The 15,981-nt window shown below is 42.2% G+C and overlaps 1 protein-coding gene across 1 annotated transcript in view; it reads left to right on the top strand.

Annotated features, from left to right (window-relative positions):
• Positions 1–15,981, top strand: part of SLC35F1 (solute carrier family 35 member F1) — a 360,365-nt gene that overhangs the window by 160,588 nt on the left and 183,796 nt on the right. The window lies entirely within an intron of this gene.

Consider the following 15,981-nt stretch of genomic DNA (forward strand, 5'->3'; position numbering starts at 1 on the left):
GTACATCTTTTGAAATAAGCTCCTCAGAAAGCCTGCCTATGCAGCTCCTTTGCTTTCTCCATCCCCTCTTTCTTATCAGGCCCACCCAGAATTATATGGTCTTGGGGTGTGTGTATGTCTGCCTCTACTCTGAATTTTCTGCTAAATATAAAACCTATCTTCAAAGCCTGGTCTACGTGTCTGACCACATTCTCCCTTCTCCCCATCCACCAGTAACTCGTAGGTCCTTGGGTCCTGTATTAGTCTGTTCAGGCTGTGATCACAAGGTACCACAAATGGGGTGGATTAAACAAAATAAATTTATATTCTTGCAGTTCTGAAGGCTCAAAATTTAAGATGAAGGTGTCAGAAGAGTAGGTTTCTTCTGAGGCCTCATTCCTTGGCTTGTGGACAGCCATCTTCTCTCTGTGTTTTCACATGGTCTTCCCTTTGTCAACATATGTATCCAAATTTCCTCTTCTTATGAGTACACATTAGATTGGATTTGCTTCCACCTCTGTGACCTCATTTTAACTTAATCCTTTCATTAAAGAAGGGACTGTGTTTTCAACACAGTCATGTTCTGAGGTACGGTGGTGGGGGATTAGAATTTCAGCATAATTTGGGGGCAGGAAAACAATACAGTCCATAACAGTGCAGATCCCTTTCCACTTTAGCAGGCCATCAATAGGTTTATCAACAGGTCAGAATTAGGTCCATAGTAATAGTCTGTGAGTTACTGTTGCTGCTGGTGGTTGTGGTGCTTTTGCCTCTCCCTTTACCTTTTAGAGATGCAATGTCAGCAAACGTTTAGTCAAGGTCATTCTTATAGATCTGCTGTTGGCTAGGCTCAGCCCAGTGTTCCAGGACTGAATTTACTTGACTCTTCTCTTCCTACCTCTATAGAAAGCAGACTGAATACATGCCTTCTATGCCTTTGCCCCAATTCCTCCTATCAAAATTCTACCCATCCACTAAGCTCAACTCAGATACCACCCACTGTTTTCCTCATCTCTGTTACTGCAGTCCTTTGTATGTATGATAACATTTATAGTTATTTAAGATTTCTATTGTATTGATGTTATTTGCATTTAGCCCTTCTTGCTCATAAACAATAGTGTGCACCTTATAGAAACTTTCCCTTATTACGTTCATCTTTAATTCATTTTAAAGCACCAATCACTTGGTTTGTACCCATCAAACGCTCAACACATATTTCAATTGGCTTGAATCTTAATCATAGATTTGGAACACCATTCAAAGCAATTTAAACTGCATTTTATCATTACACATATTCTTAAAAGTACTATGTGGCAAATCATTGATCTGGTGAATATAATCATTGGATTATTTTAATAGTTACTTTTAATGGTTACTTGAAGTATTTAGTCTATTTAAGGTGTGTATCTTTTCATAAATTTTTCATGGTGATCTTGCCTTCTGAACTCCCAAAGCACTGTTTGCTTCTAGCACCAATTTCACATTTATTATTTATGCCGGAGCATCCTTTTATTCATTTTTCCTGTCCCTTATATTAAAGTGCAGTCCCTTGGTGAACAAGGGCAATGGCTTATAAATGTTTCCATCCCTGACATCTGTGTAGTAAACAGTAGGTAATGCGAGGCAGGCCACAGGGTTACTCTCATGAGCTGTGCCAGCTTCCTATGGTCACAAAAGTGGTTTCTTGAAAGAAGCGTTGAGTTCAGCAGCCTGGCAGCTTTTCTCTTAGTCTTTTTTTCCATTGTGCCTCATCCACAGATTGGATGTTGAACATTCATCTATTCAATTTTTTCATATTAGAAATATTTAATGAGCACCATGTAAAATACATCTTTTTCTTGGAAATAAATAGAATGTCTTGAAAGAGAATAATGTTGGGAGGGTGGGGAGTGCAGGTAGAGCTCCCACATTTCATTGTGCTGGTTACACACTGAGCAAGGGCATTGGCCAACGTTGGTGACAGGGCTGAAACCAGTCTGATCAAGCCTTATCAAGTCCTGCACCCTGGCACACAGATGTGTTGGCCCAGAGAAAGAGGAGAAAGGAAGGCTTTTGTCTAATAAGCATAAAATTCTATGTATTCACCAAGTCCTGTGTCCTTAGGATTGTGTCCACCCAGGGGGGACATTTAAAAAAAATTTTTACTCAAAATACCTTGTGGACCATCAGCAGCTCTGGGATTAGAAAGAGATCGACCTACCATATATTGCACAGTTGGGGGGCGGTGAGAGTGAAAGCAGAAAATTATTTATTTAATAAGCTATTTCAGAAACCCAGGAAAGAAATGGTGTTGCCTAGGACAAGGTAAGGTGGTGGAAATAGATCTGATTGTCTTGCTGAGAGATCAGACACAGGGGATGTAAGAAAGAGAGGAGAGAATAAGAGGGGATCCTTGAACTCTGGTCTGGCCACTTACAAAGGTGGGGAGGTGAGGGCCAGAATGACAGAAATGTAACAGGTCTATTTTAAGGAGTCTCACTGTAGGTGCTACCTGAGGATTATCTACTTTATACATCTCTGGAGTCCCATACAAAGTCAAGAGGAGGCTCATTCTTCTGTTGTGTCCAAAGCCTAAAAGAAACAAAAGAGCCTGGGCTGTGAGTTTAGACAAGTCTTTCAACATCTGTTAGCTCGTTTGCCAAAGGAATTATGTGCTCATTACTTTCAAAGTGATTTTCTGCAATCAGACACTACCATTAATTTCTATTTTCTTTTGCTCATTTTTGTGATATTCTCTGTGCAAGATGCACAAACTCAGGAAGAGAGGATGGCATTCGCAACTAATAGTAAAGTAATGTAGATTCTCCAAAATTAAAAAATGAAAATCACCAACATACACAGGAGGATATAAGCTACTCCCTAACATATTTTTTACAATAGTGCTGGCTCAAGAAGGACACTTGGAGGATTTGTTGATATATTTTACTGGTCTGTATCACCAGTAAAAGACCCCTCTTTTACCATGGATTTGGGGCCTCGGGGGCATCTGTGGATTACAGTGTTTTGTTAACAGGTCTCTCCAAGACAACCATCAGCCTGCAATGTGACCTTGAGAAATTAGACCTCTTCTTCCATAAGTCAGTTTCACAAAACAAAAACAATGCCTCAATTCTTGACTTGAAGCCAAAAAACTCTAATGGTCCCATAAATGATTAAAACAGCAGATGGTAATGTCTTAGAAACAGATTGATCAGTTGGGTCTAGATTCTACATGTCTTTGAGCAGTATAAACTAATTCTGATGTGAGACTAAAAGTGGGTGTTTAGAACCCAAAGATCATAAGATAATTATTAAAATCCTGGCAGGGACTGTGTCTCTCTGAGGCAACTGCTAGCATTTTGTAACTCAAACTGAGTATAAATTTTGGAAGCATTGTCATTATGAAAAGGATTGGTGACCCTTGTTTCACTAGCCAGGTTGTTCCAAGTCAAATCTTCTTATATTGTTATTTACTCCTAGCAAATGGGTTTTGATTGATTGCCTTTGATGTATCTGTCATGGGAATGCAGTGGTGAAGGAGACAGAGCTCCTGATCTAAATGAGCTTACGTCATGGTGGAAGAAAACAGACAATTACTTAGTAAATAAAGAACATATATAATTTCCAGCCCTGGCTGGCGTAGCTCAGTGGATTGAGCTCAGGCTGGGAACCGAAGTGTCCCAGGTTCAATTCCCAGCCAGGGTACATTCTTGGGTTGCAGGCCATAACCCCCAGCAACCGCACATTGATCTCTCTCTCTCTCTCTCTCTCTCTCTCTCTCTCCCTCTCTCTCCCCCTCCCTAAAAATAAATAAAATCTTTAAAAAAAGAACATATATAATTTCAAATAGCAATAATAGCTATGCTGAAAGTAAAGCTGAAATGGTGAGATGCTACTTTAAATGTAAATATTGGGGAAAAAAATCCTCTATCCAAAGAGATGATGTTTGAGCTAAGACTTCAAAGATAAGAACAAAGGAGCCACCAATATAAATATCTGGTAGGAAAGTCTGTGCTGGCCGAGGAGATAGCGCATGTAGTCTTGAGGTGAGAATGGGCTTGGCATAGTTGAAGAATAGTATGAAGGCAAATAGGGCTGGAGCCTGCTGAGTGAGAAGAGTAATAGGAAATAAGGTAAGAAAAGTCGGCAGAATCCAGATCACCTGCTGCCTTCTAGATCATTAGGAATTGTGTTTAATTCTATGGAAAACCAATGGACCACTTTAAACAGAGTTTTAGTTAAGAATAAGATTGACTGAATTAATATTTATAAAAACATCCCTCTAACTGCTGTGTGAAGAACGGACTATGGGGACATAAATAGAAGGAGAAAAACTAAACAGGAGTCTATTGCAGTTGTCCAGGCAAAAGAAGATGGCAGGCTTGTGATTTGGGTGGAGGGGGAAGTGCTGGTCATAGTGGTTAGAAATGGTTGGGTTTGAAGGATGATATGATGGGACTTATTGGTGGATTGGATTTGGGAGATGAGGGAAAGAGAAAGAAATAAAAGATGATAGGACGACACCTAAGTTTTTGCCCTATACAATTGGGTGAACTAGTCTTAGCTGGGTGAATCAAATGGGTCTTAAATGAGGAACAGGTTTGGATGGTGGTGGAGAAGGAATCCAGAGTAAACATGGGCTTGTTAGATGTCAGATGCCTATCAAATATCTAAGTGACTATATCTAGTGGGTTGTTAGTGCCCACGGGGTGAGTTTCAAAGGAGTGTAATAAACACTGGAGAAGTCTAAGGACCAAGTCCTAAGGCCCTCTAGCCTTTAGTGAGCACGCAAGAAGAGCTTCCAATAAAGTAGAAGAAAACCAGGGGAATGTGGCATCCTGGAAGCCAGGGGAAAGGAATATTGAGAGGATGATAATTGACCATTATATTTGACAAGACAAAGATCATGGCTATACTTACTAGCACTTTCATTAGGGAGCCTGACAAACACCTGCCAAAGCCTGAAGTAGATGTATGAAGGATAGAAAAGTCTCTGAAGCTTTCCTGTAGAGGGCTTGAGGGAAATCAGATCATAGTTTGAAGAGAATGTCCTTTTATTGCACTTTTGTTTAAAGATGACAGTTATAGCATGGTTCTGTGCTGTTAAGAATAGTCAAGAGGGTAAACTGAGATGCAAAAGAGAGAGAGCAAAGATACTTTCAAGAGCAAAGTACTCTAGTAAGTGAGAGAAGATGGTGTCCAGGGCACAAATAAAAGGATGGCCATTGGTCAGAGCAGGGAATGTTCATCCATTGAAACAGTAAGTATATATAAAGTATGTGATAAGTAAATGGTATCAGTCTCACAAAGTTGCTCTCGTGTTTTTCAGTGAAATATGAAACAAAGATCAACTGAGAATGAGGAAAGCAAAGAAAATGTTGTTTCAAAAGTTTAAGAAGAGAAAGAGAGAGAGAAAGAAAATTTTCCAGGGAAATAAGGCAAGATTATTGGATAATACTGAATGCTTTCAAGTGGTGTGTGATTATTAGTTTTAGTTTATGCTTTTTCTTCAAAACAGGTGTCACCATGGAGTATCTCAGTGAAAAGAGAACCTGTCACTGGGCACAGGACGTGCCAGGCTGGGAGGTTAGGGTTAGTTGCATAACCTTAGGCACATTATTAATATCCAGTCTTTTGTCCTTTATCTAAAATGGAGATGGTAGTTTCTAAAAACAGGGTGATTGTGCATATCAAATTAGATAACATATTTGATGAGGGGGTTTTTTTTGCTTTAAAATTATAAACTTGCCATTAGTCTTCTGTAGCCTTTTGTCACTGGGTAAACTCTTGTGGTGATCAGTAATTAATATGGTAGGTGTGGTCTAAAGTGAGCCCTGAACCTCTGATGTAAGTGGGAAAGGAGCATCATGGGGGTCTCTGACCAAAGTTGGCACAACCAGTAAGACACTCAGGGGCTCAGGCATAAGCGGAGCTGATAAAGGGCTGAGATGGTGTACAGATGGAGTGGAGTTAGAAAGAAGCGACTAGGAAGGAAGGGAGAAAGTGGAGGCAGAATAAGGGCAGAAAGGCCGGGAGCAGTGGGACGGGTTTGTAGACTACAGGAGGTCTGCATGCATAGTTCATGGTTGCAGTTTAGGATTGGAATGTTTCCTTTGGCTCAGCCTCCTTATGGCCAAATGAGTGCCAAACCCTAGACTTGGATCTCCAACTTAAAAATTTTACTTTGACAATAGAAGTAATGTGAGAATGTGGCACAAGTGAGAGGCATGGTCTTGGGTAGCTCTGTGTGCTCTCTGAAGTAGAGCAGGAATTGAATTAACAAAAAATTGGAATATTGCTGTTAAATTCTGTTTTCTCTGAACTTTCCTTATTCCAACCTCAATTTCTTCCTTCAATCAAGCAAGTTGCTGATTTTGCAGCTGAAAACTGTTGAATAAATAATAATAACAAAATACTAATGTGTATGAGGAATATGGCTACAGATATTTTTAGGGAAGCCTCGGCACAACTTGGCCTAAAAATTTGCACCCCACGGCTGGATACATGTAGCTCCTTTAGTTAAGGCACAGCAGAAGGCAATGAATGTGAGTTGCAAAAAATAAAACCTCTTCTGAGACAGATCTTTATAGACATGCTTTCTCTTTTAGCTACCTCAAATCTTTTTTTTTTTGGAAAAGACTAAGCTATAAATAAATAATCATAGTTCTCTTGGCTGAATTTCCAAAGTGATTGGGCATTCAGCTTTGCCTAGCTACACGCTGAGCAGCCCCTGGTCACTCAGGCATTGTGAAACCTCCTTTACATACACAATAGATGCGCCTTCATTATTTTACCAAACCCCAAGCATTGACTGTCAGGGATCACTCTTCATCTCTTTTTCTCTTTATTCTAGGACTTTCCTGTTGAGATACTTTCAATGAACTGTGGAAGATACATCACTCATCCTCTTCCTCAAGGATTTATTCATTCAGTGTCTAACTATAGACATGAGGTAGCATTACTAGAAAGTGCAGAACCATGAAGGGGAGCATGTTCTATTATTTATGGTGTCATCCTCTTCTCCAAATGCACTGCTTTTCCACCTGTCGATATTCCCTGCCTTGGCTCAGGCAGAATATTCCTCTCCCTTTTATTCCACACTGTCTTGGCCATGAAATTCTGTCAATTCTAGCTCTAGAATTTGCTGGATCTACCCTCTCTTCATCGTCTTCTCTACCTCAGTTTAGGATCTCAGAAACCTCATTCTTGCTCCTTACTGGCCTCTTTTCCCCTCTTTAATCTTCCTTCAATGTTTCCTCATTGCAGCCCAGGTGTTATTTCCAAAAGTCAAAGCTATCACTCCCCTCTTTAAAATTCACACAACTTTTGCTCTGGCTGGCGTAGCTCAGTGGATTGAGCTCGGGCTGTGAACCAAAGTATCGCAGGTTCGATACCCAGTCAGGGCACATACCTGAGTTGCAGGCCATGACCCCCAGCAACCACACATTGATGTTTCTCTCTTTCTCCCTCCCTTCCCTCTCTAAAAAATAAATAAATAAAATCTTTAAAAAAAATTCACACAACTTTTTCCAGTTGTCCCAGAATAAGGCTTCTCATTGGACCCTCACATCCTCTTCTGGCCTCACACCTTTCTACCTTCCTCTTATCCTATGTCCAGGCCGCATTGTAATGCCTTCAGTACAGTTTGATAAATGTTGTGGAAGGAAGGAAGGAAGGAAGGAAGGCAGGCCCACTTCTAAGGGGAAGTTTGCCTCTTCCTTTTAAAACAGCAGAGCCCCATTTTAATGTGTCCTCAGCCAGAGCATTAAAGGCTTTGTATTTATTTCTCTTTTAGGAGGTTTTCAATCAGTTATGTCTTGGGGTTGTGCATTTATCTCTGTCTCTTTTCCTGTTGGATCCAGAGGGTGACGGAAGCCATTTTGGTCTAAACGTCAGTTGTGAATGAATGGGTTGTTTGAGTGCACAGCCAGAGCTGACTCTGAGTGATATTTTTCTGTGAAGATTGCCTTATACAGGAGGGTGTATTCAAATCACAGATCTCATTCAGAAAATTATTTTGCTGCCAATACCAGCCACCAACAGCTAATGATAATGCTGCAGTAGTCATTCTTTGTACCAGTAGAACAAAGGATACTAATGCATTAAAAACAGCAGTGAGCTTAAATCTGTAATAATCATCCAAGACAATTGCTAGTTACCTAGTCATTATTCTAGAGTGAAGTTTTAAGTCTTGCCAAGTGCGTAGGTGTGGTTTAAGTATTCCTTAATCATCTCACGCTTATTTATAAATAGGTTTATTTTTGAGTTCCAGGTGTCTCTTTTCTAAAAATAAGACGACTGTGGCTATATGGTTCCATGTGTTGTGCTCTGCCACAGCATGAATAGAAAATTCACACTGATACTAGTACTCTTAAATAATAACAAGGGTGCATTGGTTCATTCATTAAATATTTATCGAGCATTTATTACATGCAAGCATATTTCTACGTGACTATAACAAATACTTGTTTGAAGATACAACAAACAAATCAGTCAAAAATCTCCATGCCTGTGGGCCTTATGTTGTCACTTCACAATTGTACATGCTAATTTTGATCTGCAAAATAACCTTATGAGGTAGACACAGCTATTTCCCTCCTCCTCAATTAAGAGAACATAAGTTCAGAATGTGTCGATGGCTTAAACAGTAGGTGGTAGATCTAAGATCAGAATCCAGGCCATCTGATGCTAATACCAGTGTGGTTTTTTCACTCTCCCATTTTTTTTCTGTGACAATCCAGTTATTTGAGCCAGTAATCCTCATGTGTTGTGCACTGGGGATGAAGACAGCTAAACCGCCTCCCCCTGCCACCAGAAGACCCGCTGTTCTCTTATTGGCCTCCCCTTTTTTATACCTTTCGTTTCTTTCTTTGACTCCTGCCCTGTGTCTTTTTGTACATTTCCCTCTTTGCATCCAGACAGCATTCTGGAGCAGCTTTCCATTCAAGGATGGAAGTCCCCATTGCATGTGTTCTTTCCAGTGTATTCCGCACTTAATACCTAAACTAATGTATCTAATAATAGGTCCTTGGGTAAAGTGACTAGAGGTTAAATTTTATTTGTACTACTCAGGACAAGAGTACTGTTGATGTAGGAGAAATAGAATAAGACAACGTGTTTATTTTTATATTTTATTTATATCACACATGAAGGGTAGAAGGAGGGAGCAGTTTCTTGTCCCTGTTCAGTGTGTTCCTCTCTGGTTCCCTCTGCTTCTCACTGCTAGGTTTGGCTTATTTTATAGGGTTCTTGCCTTGTGCAGCTCCTAGTACTGCTGGTGAATGATGAGGGAGTGAGCTGGGCCATGCATCAAAGGGAGAAGATAGCATCAGGAAACACACAGCTGCTAGGGAAGTGAGAGAGTTCAGAGGGAATTATGTGCATGGTATGAGGGACAGAATGGTTTCTCCTAGAGATGAGAGAAGAGATTTCAGCAGAATGTGGTGACAGTGGCAGTGTCACAAGGACAGGCTAAGATTTTCTGATGTGAGGGCAGCCCCACATGTTATGACAAAATTATTTAGTGCCGTGATTCTCAAACTTGAGCAACAGAATCACTGAGAAAGCTTATTAAAACAGATTACTGGACTCCACCCCCAGAGTTTCTGATTCAGTAGATCTGATGCTACTAGTTGAGGGACTTTGCTTTGGGAATTACTGATTTAGAAGCTATAATTGTCAAATAGAGATAGTATATAGCCAAGAAGATGATACGCACCCCTCACCCCTCACCTGCCACCAGAATCCCTGGACTCAGTGGTTACAGCTGACTCTCAGGACCTGAGGTACTCAGTTATACGGTCTCTCATGTCAATGGAGTTGACTGCCGAGGGGGCTAAAGGGAGTGACTCCCAGGCCGAAAATGGCCCAGTGGCCAAGGGCACATCTGAGGTCAGCCCCGAACTGAGCCCATCAGTGCCATCTGCCCCTGCAGGCTCCCTCCTTGTACGGCCTGCACTGGGGCAGGGCACTCTGCGAGCGGCTGTGGTTCATAGTCGCACATTGGTGGATTGGAGAGATATTTGTCCTTCTTCCTCTAATAAGCAATGAAACAGCTTTTTGTTAACTGTCTAAAAGCTGTGATTTGATAATATAATACAGAAGAGATAAAATACATTGGCATTCCTTGCTCCTTGTTTATTTTTAATAGAAAAAGCAGCGCATCAGTTTGTGTGTAATAACATTTATGAGCACTTGAAAGCATTTTGCATGTATAACATATTTATCCTCAAAACAACCCCATAGGTAGGTATTATTTTTATTGTACTCTTTTTATAAGTGAAGACTCTAAGGCACAGACAGCTTGAGTAACTTGCCCAGGGAACACAAGCTGTGAGTAACAGAGGCAGGACTTGGACCAAGGCAGTCAGATACCAAAGCTTGGATTGCTTTGAACTGTTGTATTAGTTCTGTGCTTATCGCCAATTCAGAGGCCTTTCATGTACCTTAACAAAATGGTTCCTATGTTTTGAACCAAGCAGACCACTGAGAAAGCTACCCAGAGTTAACCTGACTCAAGGGCAAGGGCACAGCCTTCTACAAGACTGCTCTTACGTCGGCCTGGACCAGGTGGGGTTTCAGGGCCACACTCACTTCAAACTAGTTGACTGTAAATTTTGGGGTCCCTGTGGACTCCCTTGGGTTTGATAATTCACTGGAATGAATCACAGGACTTGAGAAAGTGCTCTACTTAACAACAGTTTTATTATAACAAAGGCATGCAATTTGGAATCAGCCAAAGGAAGAGGCACATAGGGACATGTCTAGGAGGGTTTCAGATATAAAGCGTCTGTCAGCCCTGGCTGGTGTAGCTCAGTGGATTGAGCGCGGGCTGGGAACCAAAGTGTCCCAGGTTCGATTCCCAGCCAGGGTACATTCCTGGGTTGCAGTCCATAACCCCCAGCAACCGCACATTGATGTTTCTCTCTCTCTCTCCCTTCCTTCCCTCCCTAAAAATAAATAAATAAAATCTTAAAAAAAGAAAAAAGGTTAAAAAAAAAAAAAGCATCTGTCCTTATCAAGGATGCGTTAACCTCTCCATTTCAAAGCATGAAAATACCCAGAATATGCCAACTAGGGCAGTTCCCCCAAGCACTGGTGTCCAGAATTTTCACTGGTGTTTCGTTGTACAGGCCTGATGGATCAAATCATTGGCCAAGTGGTTGAACTCAATCTCCAGTCCCCTCCCCTTTCCTGGAGGTAGGGCTGATGCTGTGGCTCAATCAAGGGTGTCCAACCTGCAGCCTGTGGGCCACATGCGGCCCAGGATGGCTGTGAATGCGATCCAGCACAAAATTGTAAATTTACTTAAAACATTACGAGATTTCTCACGTGATTGTGTGTCACAATGTATTTCACGTGTAGCCCAAGACAACTCTTTTTCTTCCAGTGTGGCACAGAGATGCCGAAAGGTTGGACACCCCTTGTAGGTCCTCTAATCACAGAGTTGGTCTTTCGTGTGTGGCCAGCCCCCTGGCTGAGTCATTCATTAACATAAACTAACCAGATGTGGTCCAGGGACCCACCATGCGGAACTAAGATACTCGTTCACGGGGGGGGGGGGGGGGGGGGGGGGGGGGGGGGGGGGGAACTCCAAGGGTTTAGAGGTTACCTCCCGGGAACCATGGACAAAGGCCAGCACTGGAAGGTGGTAGACAGGGATGCCTGCTCAGAGGTTAATTTTATGACATCTTTTCAGTCAGCAGCACTATTTCTGTTACAGACAGAAGTCTCACTATTACAGGAAAGGGAAGAATTTTCTCCTGGCACTTCTGAAAATAATGAAGCAGTCAGGAGAGGTAACACTAGAGAGAGGGTCTAAATTAGGAGGAAGCTAGAGAGCTCTAAGTGGTGGGAGCTGCTGATGAGCCCAGCAGAGCAATTTACAATGAACTCACTTGCAGAAAACTCAAACCCAGACTCCATAACAGGGGAGTGAGGGGTCCTCTGCGTGGACTGAGGACCATTGAACTCTGCAGTTGTGAGGCTTTTATACGCCCAACATGTAAATTGCAGTGCTTGTGCCGTGGGATTGGTTCACATGTAAATTAGAAGATGCTTGAGTTAACCAAATCTGCCTTTGAAAAGAATTGGCATCTAGGAACTAAAGACTGTACTGAGGTACTTGCAAATAATAGTGAGAGGGAGAGAGCTGTTCTAATTCCAAGGGACTTCTAGAATGAAAAATAATGAGGGGCGGCTGGGGGAGGGTAGGAGAAGACATCACAAGAGGCAATCTTCCATGAAAATCTGCCTGTATGCCATTAATGTATGTCTCTCCCAATAAGAGCAAGCAAATGAGACAATAGCATGGAGGTGTAAACAAAGGCTGGCATGAGCTCTGAAGCGAAGTGTGTTATGCATGAATAGAGCCTTTTATTTTACAGGGCTGGCAGTTTTATTTTTCAGGGCTGGCTGCTAAAATATGCACATTACACATTTGTGTTTATAGCTCACTCAAAACATGGGATTACCTCTTATGTTCAAGGTCTCTTTTCTCTGAAATTGAAGCCCCTCAAATATGATCAGTAAAATCAGGATTTTCAGCAGGAAGGAGGAAGAGGAGAAGTTCTGGCTAATTTGGCCTGACCGTGTGCATCTGAGTACCCTGAATGTTGGCCAGGTGGATCGGCTTTGCTTTCTCACCGGCATGTTCCCTTTACCTTCCCTCACTAACCAGGAGTCCAAGAGAGATGGAGTTTTATGATCACTGAGGCAGCTTTAAAATTGTTGAGCGACTCCCTTTCAGTCCAGTGCTGCTGGTTTAAGCAGCATAAATTAGTACACAACAACAATTTATAGGAAGGACTTTTCCCCCTTTTTTAAAGAAAAAAAAATGAGTTAATATTCAGATGCAACAACCAGCTGTTTGTAATGTGACAGCCCTGAGTTATGAGGAATTAAAAATGTCCGTGGATGCTCAGTGACACGTTTATGTCATGGTACAGCAGCCTTTGCTCTGAAATCAGTTGTTTCAAGCCCTAGAGGAGGCAGCCACCGCTATGCCTCCAGGGCTCAGCTGTGGGCTTTGGGGCTTAATTCCTCCTGTCCTTTTTGCACTATCCTTTCAGAGTCTGTCCCCTTATCAGCCAGAGGAAACACCAGTGCTTAGCAGAAGGGTAAATGTTTCTCTGGGAGGATGGCTTTCAATCAACAAGCTCAGAGGAACTACCATTTAACCAAAACGGATGCAGGTAGTCAGGGGAGTGGAGGAAAAATGGGCTTTTATATCTGCCCAGACCTAGATTTGTACCCTTGCTTTGTGCTTTATAGTCTGGGGCACGTTATTTCTCCTCTTGGAGCCTCCCCTTATCCATCTGTAAAATTGGGAAGATCGTTAGATCTATCTCCCAAGGTTTTCTGAGGATTAAATAAGTGAACATACCTATAGTTCTTGAATAACTGTACATGCCCCCCTCCCAAGAATATGTTGAATATCAGGCAGATTTCTAATGTGAAATCAAAGCATGTAAATAAATGTCATTGAACTTAATCACTGATGCTTTTCTTGGAAAAACACTCCTGTATTTTCCTTTACTCACACACTACTATCATACTCTGACACCTCATGTCTGGAAAGGTTTTCCATACATCAAGCACTTCTGTGATATCTGGTGACAGCTGAGTGTCCTAGAATCCAATTCAGTTCTGACATTATCTACCTACAGTTATCATCCGATCCAGTAAGTCAGGGCTCCGTCCCATAAGGGCTGTCACTACAGATGACAATCTCGAGATCCAGGTTGTCATCTCTTCTTAACTATCACTGACTATAAACCTGGGTTTTCCCAACTCCTTCTGTTTTATAATTTGCTAGAATGGGTCACAGAACTCAGAGTACACTTACTTACAACTACTGTTCTATTATAAGAGGATGTGATAAAGGATACAGATGAGCATTCAAACAGAAGAGATGCATAAGGCCATATATGGGCCGGGGCGGTGGTTGGAGCTTCCATGCCGTCTCTGGGTGTACCACCAGCCTACACCTTCATGTCTTCAGCAGTTTTCCTAAAGCCTTCCAAACTCTCTTCTCCTCTCTTCTCTTCACCTTTCAAACTCTTTTTATGGAGGCCTCATTACATGGTCATGATTGATTCACATTGGCCACCAGTGACTGATTCAACTTCCAGCCCATCTCTCTTCCCTGGGAGGTGAGGGGAGGGGAGTGGGGCTGAAAGGTCCAGCCCTCCAATGGGGTGGTGGATCCCCTGGCAACCAGCCCCCATTCTTAGGGGCTTTCCAGTAGCCATCTCAGTAACACAAGCTCAGGTGTGTATAGAAGGGGCTAGTTATGAGTAAGAAAAAAATCACTCTTTTCACCTTTATTGCTCTGGATTTCATGAGCTGGGAACAAAAGATGCCCCTATAGCTCTAATCACTCAGAGAATTTACAGACATTTTGGGGAGCTATTTGCTGGGACCCATGGATGAAAACAAATATACACACATTTCTTACTATAAAACACACTATCACATACCTAATTTATCTTATGAGCTGTTAACTTAGTGACCTGCTGTTTAGGACGGAGATCATAAGGTCCAGCTGAGAACGATCACTATTTATGCAGAGTGCCATTTCTCTGTCCTGCCCTGATGCCTGCCTAAGTTGAAGGCCAATGCTGTGAGTGTGTGCAGTGGGTGGATTGGAAGCACCCCGTGATTGTGCCCACCCAGGCCACTGCCCTCTGTGCCCAGGCCTGGAAAGGCCGAGGGGGCACAACTGATGCACCTGCCAAACACTCTGCTCCAGAAATGGCAGCGGGGCCGCCGCATGGCGCTAAATGAACCCAAGTGTGTGTTTGCTGATCTATGAAAATGCCAGCCGCCTTGCGACGGGAGGCAGCTTGTCTGGAGCTATGAATGGCCCTCTCTACCCTCTCCTGTCCCTTTGTGGGAGAGAGCAGGCCTTTGAAGGGGTAGGTTGTGGTCTAATGTGTCTGAACTTGCTTTGTTTATGAGCATAGCTTGTTCAAACTCAGACAATTGTTCTGGCAGCCTTGAAGTGGTTTTTGATTTAACATTTTGTTTTCCATTATTCAGTTTTGCCAGCAGTTATTTTTAACCAAAAATGCCACCTGAGAAAAAAACCTCAGAGTTTGAAGTAGATTATGTGTTTTATCAGCAGGTGCCTGCTCGTGAACTTACACTGAAAGGTAAACACACTGAAATACTGCACATTCCCTCCCAGGTCTGGCCATGTCCATGTCGTGCGCCACTTCAGAATCATGTCAGGTTTTTTTCCTCCCTCCCTTTCTTCTGTGAGGTCTGGTTGAGGTAAGGTGATAAGTCTCTTCCTTTCCAAATTAAGATAAACAGGAGAAAAGCATACACATTTATTTACCGTAAGTTCTACTTGACCCCAGAGCCTTCATCAGGAAATGAAGAAACAGTTAAACCGGAGTATTTTACACTAGGTTGGATGGAGACTAGACAGTCATGGAGGAATATGACAGGGCAGACTCCGAGGTAAGGGTAGTAAACTGGAGGAACCCCGGGCAAGTCTGAATTGTTTGCTTGGATTCTTCCTGAAATCCCATTGTCTTTGGAGCTAAGGCTGCTCCTTTGCTCTGGGTAGAAGGAGGGCACCTCTCACATGAGGGTTTTATGACCTGTTTCAGAGGATAAGGGCAGGGGGAAGGTCAGAGAGAACTTTCTGCTTCTCACATTTTTTCAGGTTTAAATATTTAGTGTGTCAAGTTGCCATATTTTGGGATATCCTGAATCTCATCTTCTTACTTTCTTACCCTTTCTTTCTTTTCCCTCCCTCCCTCCCTCCCTCCCTTCCTTCCTTCTCTTCTCTGTCTCTCTCTCTCTTTCATTTTTACACTTTTTAAATACTTGTGTTTAAGTACCTCAATAGTATGTTTAGAAATCAGTTTGCATGTCTGGCATGGTCCAGAGGCTGTACAGCATCACGCTCTAAAATAAGACTGACTAGGGCCAAATCTCAGCTTCAAACTATTGCCTCCTGCACAAACTACTTAACTTCCCTAATTCTTAGTTACAGAATCTATGAAATGT

Source organism: Phyllostomus discolor, chromosome 4 (genome assembly GCF_004126475.2).
Source record: "Phyllostomus discolor isolate MPI-MPIP mPhyDis1 chromosome 4, mPhyDis1.pri.v3, whole genome shotgun sequence".
Taxonomy (NCBI): domain Eukaryota; kingdom Metazoa; phylum Chordata; class Mammalia; order Chiroptera; family Phyllostomidae; genus Phyllostomus; species Phyllostomus discolor.